Raw genomic sequence first — 7,609 nt, 5'->3', positions numbered from 1 at the left:
GATGGGGGAGTTCTCTGGGTTCTGGCTATACTGCGAGCTCGGAGCCCTCCTTCAAGACAGCATTGCAAATATGCTTACTATTTGAGTAAATATAATTACTATTTGCGTTTTATCCCAGCAGGGGGATAAAAATGAACAGACCACTTGATTAACTATTACTTAGGGGTGCTCCGATCACGATCGGCCGATCGTTATGCGTATCTCCTCAGTAAAGCCGGTTCTCTAATCAGCGTTTAATTCCATCAGGTGCATGATTTCACACAGAGCAGCTGTTACTACACAGAGCCGTTGTTAATAGAGAAGATGCGCAAATCCACTTCATTTGCAGCGTTTATTGGCGCATCTTCTCACACTGTAAACCCTAATGTTGTAATTAATAAAGAAATCAAGTTAACATAACTTCACATTACTTATAACAACCAGTTTTGCCATCAAAACTTAAACAGGTGTGTTTATATTACTCATTGGCAGGAAAAATCTTTTGAATTAAGATTTTAAGTGTTATTAACTCAGAATTTCCATTTATTTAAATTATTCGGTACGTCTCTGTTTAAAAATGATTGGTCGCGCTTGAAATTCTGCCTTGACAACAGCGCCGATTGGCCAATATAACACAAGGCGGGAATTTTTTGTCGAATTTGCTGAAGACGCAGCACTGACTGCAGGACACAGTCATTTGCAGGAACACCTGAAAGAACAAATAAATAATAAAGTTTAAAGTTAAATAGGTAAGTAAAGGTTTAAACGCAACGCATAAATATACACACGCTGTTTTTTTTTATTTCCTTATACGTTTTATTGCCATGTTATTTGCATGTTGAAAATACTTTTCCGTTTTACTCTGGCAGCGGGCAGCTGCACAAGCAGCCAGACAGGCGTTAAAGCAGGCGGGAAGAGAGTCGTCGTGAAAGACCCAGAGTACGCTGGTAGGTAGAATAATGGAAAAATATATATTTAAATTTTGCTTAGTTGCCTTTGAGTATCTTCGAGTTATAAACACGTTCGTGTTACCAACTTTCTGTAAGAACATCTGAATTTCCCGTTTTCATCCCGCAGGGACAGTTAACACTAGCAGGCAGGTGGTTATGAAGCAGACGAGGAGGGGGAAGAGTCGAGGCCACAGGAGTAACTTTACGCTGGTAAATTTTGATTTATTGTCTGTTAAATGTTATTTTTTTATACAAATGGACTTTAGGTATAAATGCATTTAAGTTAAAACCCCTTAACTTCCAAACATAGCCAATGTTTTACAGACTAACTTAGCGCTGTTGTTTACAATAGGCCTAAGCGTGATATTGCGGCTCGAACTTCGAGAAAATCTATTTCCAGACATTGAAATGGCTCTTTGTGTAATTTGTGAAAGGACGTTTCTTTTATTTGTTGTAAAATTGTGCTGCCGCGTGAATACCGACTTATGCCTAACGTTAATCGTTACAAGAATTTCTTTGGCCGGTATGTTTACTAAAAACCGCAGACCTTTTCCCGCCTGCGACACATTTACAGAGATATTATTAATTAATGAATAGCTATGTGGAATGAAATTATATGAAATGATAGGTCTATGCAAGAAACTAAGCCTCATATATTACCTTTAATCCACAGCCTCTGCAAACAAAGCTGAATTTGTTTACTACAGTCTGTAACACAAGCGTAAATATGTAACGTTAACGTTATATCAAACTTTGGGAATCTGTCAATCTTCCCGATTTGAGATCACACATGTGAATGTAATTTTGCTTTTTTAAACGGGTTGCAACATTAAGGATAGCAGCAAGTATCATTTTGATGAACAACACAACAGACCCATCTCCTCCTGACAGCCTGGAGCGCAAGCACCCTGATGTGTGATTTATTTACAACTAGCAGGATGTGCAAAATGGTACTTGCTACTATCCTTGATGCTGCTACCTGTATAAAAAAGTAAGATTGTTCACATGTGTGATCTCAAATTGGGAAGATTGAGTTTTCACATATCCCCAAAGTTTGATATATCTTTACACTCGCTCTCCAGACTGTAGAAAATACACTCAGGGCTGTTTGTACAGGGTAAAGGTTATAATGTTATAAATAATGTTGCTTGCATAGACCTATCGTTTCATTTCATAAGACACAAATATATCATCAGGGACCACAATTATTGTATTTTGTTTTGCTTGCACACGTTTTTTGACAATCAAAGGGATGGTTACAGTTGACTTTCATTATATGAATAGCCTAAGACAACAATTTCAGCTAAAAATCTCCTTTAATGTTCTGCTAAATAAAGTCGCCCACATCTTGGATGGCCTGAGTATGAGTAAATTGACAGCAAATTTTTATTCATGAATGAAAAATCCTTTTAAATGTAAGTAAATAAATAATTAACCTTTTTTTTTTTTTTTTAGGTCAACACATGTTTGTACCTTTGACTGGAATTAACTTATCTTAAAAAATAATCAAGCACACCATGCATGCATGTCGTTACTTTCCCCTTCATAATTTTTTCAGGTCTACGTGGAGTTTAATAGGATTGCTTGTAAGAACTTGAAAAGGGAATTTTACGAGACCCTTGACCAACATGATGATGAACCTCTTGATGAACCTTCTGAAGCAACAAAGGTTAGTTAGAAGTCCCAATAATTTATCCTAGATATATCTTAGAAGATAGTAGATTGATTCTGTATAAACTCCAATATAGACTTCATAGTTGATCTCTGATTAAATCTTTAAAGGCTGTTATTATGTATTATTATCAAGTGGTTGGATTTAATAAAATGTTATTTTTTTCCACACAAGCTATCAGAGCCAACTGAAAAACTGAACTTTGGTGCTTCAAGGACTACCCCTTTGGTTTGGAGATGACTCTCCTGCTTTCTTTAAAATGTGTTTGGTAAGTGTTCCAAGGAGAAAATGTCCAAAAGACACCCTCTCACCCTCTATACACACTCTCACACATTCACAATCTCGGTCATTCACACACACTGTATCAATCTAAAGGGTTAATTCACTCAAAAATGAAAATTCTGTAATTCATTGACTCACCCTTGTGTCATTCCATCTTCAAGACACAATAGATTTTTTTTAATGATATTCTGTAACTTTCTGTCCCTCCATTGACATCCAACACAACTACACTTTCAAGGACGATAGGAAATACTTTGTTGCAGTACTCTGTACTACTGTACTCCAGTGGTTTAACCTTAATTTTATGAAGCAAAACGAGTGCTATGTTTGTGCAAAAAAATGTAATTTTGAAAATGTTTATCTGCAACGACAATCGTTTATCTTATCAAGACAGTATCTCATGTAGCACCACAACGTTTGAGTTTTGTATTCATGTGAGAGCAGACGTAATTGCGTGAATGTCCATTGGAGATTATATTGTGTAAAGTTGTACTTTTTTTTTTTTTTGTACAAACAGATTACTTGTGTAGCTTCATGAAATTGAAGTTAAACCACTGGAGTCACATGGATTACTTTAATGATGTCTTTCATACCTTTTTGGACCTTGAAAGTGGTAATTGAATTGGATCTCTAGTATGGAGGGACTGAAACCTAATGGGTTTCATTAAAAATATTTTAATATATGTTCCGAAGATGAACGTAGGTCTTTCAGATGTGCAACGACACAAGGCTCAGTAATTAATGACAGAATTTTAAATTTTGGGTGAACTAACCCTTTTAGATTGATATTGATGCAGTGTATGTGAGACATCGTGTGAATGTGTAATAAAAAATGAAAATTCTGTCAGTAATTACTCACCCTCATGTTGTTCCAAACCTGTAATACTTTCGTTCATCTTCGGAACACAAATTAAGATATTTTTTATGAAATCTGAGAGCTGTCTCACTCCTCCATAGGTTTCTATTGTAATTGTAACTTGCCGGCCCAGAAAGTTAAAAACATTGTTATAATAGTCAAAGTGACTACAGTGCCTTAACCTGAAGTTTATCAAGCGATGAGAATACATTTGTGCACAAAAAAACAAACAAAATAACGTCTATTCAACTATACATTGTCCTCTTTGTTTCTCTGAGTGAGTTTAAGTAGTCTAACAGTGCAGCACTTCTGGGTTGTACGTCAGAACGTAGGCTCACTATTGGCCACAATCACACACATGACCAGCGTGAGCCTACGTTCTGATGTACAACCCAGAGGTGCTGCGCTGTTACATAAGGTAATGCTACGCTTGATAAATTTCTGGTTGAGCCACTGTGGTCACTTGGACTATTTTAACGTCTTTACAAACTTTCTGGGCTGGCAAGTTTAAATTACAGAGAAGCCTATGGAGGAGTGAGACAACTCGGATCATCAAAAATATTTTAATTTGTGTTCCGATGATGTATTACTGGGTTGGAACAACGTGAGGGTGATTATTTACTGACAGAATTTAAATTTTTTGGTGAACTAACCCTTTAAGTTGCACCTTTTTGAAATGTAAATGAGCTTGCATGTATGTGAATTAATTTTAATTTGTTAATGTTTTTTCACTAGATGTCCGATGATCACAGCTCAATTCTTGATCTGCCAGTGGGGATTGTGATAGTTGAAGATGGGACAAGATGGGTCTCCCTCTTCGACTGGAATCGCAATCGAGGGAAAATTAGTGATGGACAATCTACATGACCTTCCTGAAGAAGCAATGTGCCTTCTGTTCGAACTAATATATGCATTGCACCTGAGTTACCCAAAGTCACTGGGATACATGTTTGACTTTATTCAGCGGATTCTACTTTCCTTGGGGCAGAAAGACCTGCAGCCTAAAACACAGTCGTTGGCAAACCAGCTGTTTGGCTAAAATCGAGAAATTGCTTGCCGCACTTTTAATTGCAACACATTTACATTACACATGGTCTTTTGAAAATGAGACTTAAAAATATTAGCTTAATGTTTTGTTTTTAATGTGAGTGTAATGTTTTGTAAAAATGTAAGCTTACTGTTAAACATGAGCTCAATATTTTAATGTGACTTAAAAATGCAGCTTGCTGTTAAAAATATGAGCTACTGTTTTCTAAAAATGTGAGCTTAAGTGTTAAGTGCTGTTCAAGTGTCTTAATGTGACTTAAAAATGTGAGCTTGATAATGTTTCTTAAATTAATGTAAATGTATAAACCAAATAAAGCTATTAATGGAAAAACAATATTTGTATTAAATCATTAAAACAAGTAAACCATATAAAACTCAAAAATTTAAGTTAAGTCTATTTGCCTTTTTAAGTTATCTGTACTTGAACATTTAAGTTAATTCAATGAAGAGACCAACATTAGGTCAACTCAATTGAATTGAGTTGTCAATTTTGCCATTACTCAATTTTACTTACGCAACCACTTTCCTCAAATCATTTGAGTAGTCTCAACTTATTAGGGTTTACAGTGCAGTTAACAACGGCTCTGTGTAGTAACAGCTGCTCTATGTGAAATCACACACCTGATGGAATTAACCGCTGATTAGAGGACCGGCTTTACTGACGAGATGCGCATTAACGATCGGCCGATCGTGATCGGAGCACCCCTACTATTACTCAACCCTTGGACATCACTACTTTCAGTCATGCACATTTAAACCATTCAATAAAATGAATCGGAATCGGATACATGTTAGCATGCTGCAACCAACATGATTGGTTGACAGCAAATTTCAAATATTAAATGGAACGATAAAATAATGTTATTAACCGGTTAGTGTCCATTTCAAATTTCAGTTCTGTTCGGAACTAAAAAATTAGATTTTGTTTCTGGTTCTGTTCCTGTCAAAATTACGTTCGTTTCCGTTCCTTGAACCAGTTCAGAGCCCTGATTTTAACCCATAAACCAGGGTTCCTCGAATCTTACCCTGGAGGGCCAATGCGCTGCAGAGTTTAGCTCTAACCCTGATCAAACTCACCTACCTCTAATTTTTTTAAATGATCCTGAAGACACTGATTAGTATGCTCAGGTGTGTTTGATTAAGATTAGAGCTAAACTCTTTAGTAAAATGGATCTAGTGGGCCAGATTTGAGGATCCTTTTACATGAACTGTTTAAACAAAAAATGTACCACATGTCTCTGCAACCCAATTAAGAAAGATATTATTAAGAACAGGTATAATTGAAAACAGGCTATTGGATCAATGTTTTTAACACATACACAGCATGTTCTGTCTGAGTGAAATAGAGAGTGTGGAGCAGAGGATATTGGATAACCTATTGGGTGTGTTATCATTTTCTGCTTATGAAGCAGTTTCTCTCTGCTGAGATCATTTGGCTGTTGTAATTAAAGGGCTTTAGGAAAGAGCAGCAGTGTGGAACAGGTTTCCATTTTAAAAGCCAGGTATTATTAATCTTCCCCTTGCTCAGGGGTTTGTGTGCATGCATGTGTTTGTATTAAAGCATTTCATGACCTGGCTTCAAGGAAGCTGTTCAGGTGACCTCTCCTAAAATGCATTAAAGGTTTGCAATTCATTGTTATTCTCCTCACACATCAACTTTGTTAGTTCTGTAACATTGGCCTCTCTATTGCCCTCTGTGGTTGAAACATAGAATTGCATGTCACAGGATTTAACTCAGTTGTGCTCAGTTTCATTTGTGAACAATTAGTATGCTTTGAGAATGAGATCAACCAGATCAAATGAAATAATTTACAAATCACTTAAACATGCCAATTAGAAACATTTAGGTCTATCACAACATGGAACAACATGAGGGTCAATGCCAAAAACTTTCTAGCTCGTTTTGACCTTTATCCTCTTTGATGTTAAATCCTGCTCAGTGTCATTTGTAGTCAGTAATTACTCTGTGTTTTTCTGCATGTCTGTAATTTACTGTGAAATTAATATGACATATTTTTTTTATTGAACATTTTAGGTTAATTACACCCTGCTACATTTCATTATGTAAATCAAGTGAGTGGAATTCTGTTTATGTAATGAAGAGAATCCCATTTGCGTTAATATGTTGCTGTGAGGAACAAATACACCATTTTGGAATCATGTATTACTGACTACCATAACTGGGCCTCCAGCGATACAATAACACATCTGTCATCTTAAAACTGGTTCATTAGACCTTTCCAATCAGAACATTGATTCTTCGTTTTTGTATGTTCTCAACTAGCTTACCTTCAGGATACAGATTTTACATTAGACAATAGTTTACCCAAAAATTAAAATTATGTCACTAATTACTCCCTCATGTTGTTCTAAACCCGTATGACCACCGTTCATCTTCAAAACACAAATTAAGATGTTTTTGATGCATTCTGAAAGCTTTCTGACCCTCCCATAGACGCAATGTGATTAACACGATCAACGGCCAGAAATGTAGCAAGGAGATCAGTAAAATAATCCATTTGGCATTTGAAATCCGCAATTGTACGAAGCTACGAGAATACTTTTTTGTATGCAAAGAAAACAAGACTAATGACTTTATTCAACAATTTGTCTTCTCCATGGCACCCTAGCACCATTTTGGAGAGTATCCACTGAATGCAAACAGCATATGCTGTTCTGTGTCAGCTCTCAGCTGCACCGTGCGGATACATTTTCTATGTTTATTTACTAGAAATTTAATATTAAATAAACTATTTAAATTAATTCATTAATTAAAAAATATCCTATTTGTGTTCAGAAGATAAACGGATGTCTTACATCTGC

The 7,609-nt window shown here is 36.0% G+C and overlaps 1 long non-coding RNA gene across 2 annotated transcripts; it reads left to right on the top strand.

Annotated features, from left to right (window-relative positions):
• The first annotated feature begins 462 nt into the window (after positions 1 to 462).
• On the top strand, positions 463 to 5,120 carry LOC113040948 (uncharacterized). Of its 2 annotated transcripts, XR_003275325.1 has the most exons (5): positions 463 to 728; positions 849 to 1,139; positions 2,488 to 2,598; positions 2,776 to 2,869; positions 4,475 to 5,120. It is a non-coding gene; the product is annotated as an uncharacterized LOC113040948 (long non-coding RNA). The 2 variants fall into 2 exon arrangements; XR_003275324.1 differs by having other exon boundaries at positions 463 to 1,139.
• The last annotated feature ends 2,489 nt before the right edge of the window (positions 5,121 to 7,609 follow it).

Source organism: Carassius auratus, chromosome 23, assembly GCF_003368295.1.
Source record: "Carassius auratus strain Wakin chromosome 23, ASM336829v1, whole genome shotgun sequence".
NCBI classification, from domain to species: domain Eukaryota; kingdom Metazoa; phylum Chordata; class Actinopteri; order Cypriniformes; family Cyprinidae; genus Carassius; species Carassius auratus.
Note: the sequence above shows the minus strand (reverse complement) of the source record. Positions and strands in the feature narration are given on the sequence as shown.